Consider the following 1,454-nt stretch of genomic DNA (forward strand, 5'->3'; position numbering starts at 1 on the left):
CTGAAACCTTGCTCTATTTTCTTAAAACATTAAACACAAAACCTTATCTTCAAGCAGTATTCAGGCACACTAACTTGCTGTTCAGGAGAAGGTCAATTTTCTCATGGCCCTTATAAATCTTAGAATAAACAGGCATTCTCATTTGAAGGCATACGGTTTCCTGATGTAGGGATGCAGAGTTTATTTTCAACATATACAGTCATGGCCAAAAGTTTTGAGAATGACACAAATATTATATTTTCACATGATCTGCTGCCCTCTGGTTTTATGTGTGTTTGTCAGATGTTTTTATCACATACAGAAATATAACTGCAATCATATTATGAGTAACAAAAGCTTTTATTGACAGTTAGAATGAGTTAATGCAGCAAGTCAATATTTGCAGTGTTGACCCTTCTTCTTCAGGACCTCTGCAATTCTCCGTGGCATGCTCTCAATCAACTTCTGGACCAAATCCTGACTGATAGCAGTCCATTCTTGCACAATCAATGCTTGCATTTTGTCAGAATGTGTAGGTCTTTGTTTGTCCACCCATCTCTTGATGATTGACCACAAGTTCTCAATGGGATTAAGATCTGGGGAGTTTCCAGGCCATGGACCCAAAATCTCTGTTTTGTTCCCTGAGCCATTTAGTTATCACCTTTGCTTTATGGCAAGGTGCTCCATCATGCTGGAAAAGGCATTGTTGATCACCAAACTGCTCTTGGATGGTTGGGAGAAGTTGCTCTCGGAGGACATTCTGGTACTATTCTTTATTCATGGCTCTGTGTTAATGGAGCTAACGATGTTAGCTGGTCCTTTTAAGGCAGGGCTGCAACGAAGTTGAAATGTGTTTTGGGGGATAAAGTTCATTTTCTAGGCAAATATTGACTTTGCAATTAATTGCTGTTAAGCTGATCACTCTGGAGTATATGCAAATTGCCATTATAAAAACTGAAGCAGTAGACTTTGTAAAAATTAATATTTGTATAATTCTTAAAACTTTTGGCCATGACTGTACAGGGGTTGGATAATGAAACTGAAAATGGTTTTAGGCCACTGGTTTTAGACTACACCATGTATTAGTGTGGTGTAGGGCCTCCTTTTGCGGCCAATACAGCGTCAATTCATCTTGGGAATGACATACACGTCCTGCACAGTGGTCAGAGGGATTTTAAGCCATTCTTCCTGCAGGACAGTGGTCAGGTCGCGGCACCTGGAATTGACAGCACTAATATATATATATATAAATAAATTGGAGCTTTTCTCTAGATCATGCCCTACATTAGTTTTGTCTGTTGTAAATAATAATAAAAGTCCAAAATTAATATATAATTATAAATTATATTAAAATATATATATATATATATATATATATATATATATATATATAGTTATTTAGTTGATGCAGGTTGGGAAACCTTTCGTTAATATATTATGTAAGTCTGCATAAAAAAAAACACATGAAGAGAAAA

This window comes from Brachyhypopomus gauderio, chromosome 6, assembly GCF_052324685.1.
Source record: "Brachyhypopomus gauderio isolate BG-103 chromosome 6, BGAUD_0.2, whole genome shotgun sequence".
NCBI classification, from domain to species: domain Eukaryota; kingdom Metazoa; phylum Chordata; class Actinopteri; order Gymnotiformes; family Hypopomidae; genus Brachyhypopomus; species Brachyhypopomus gauderio.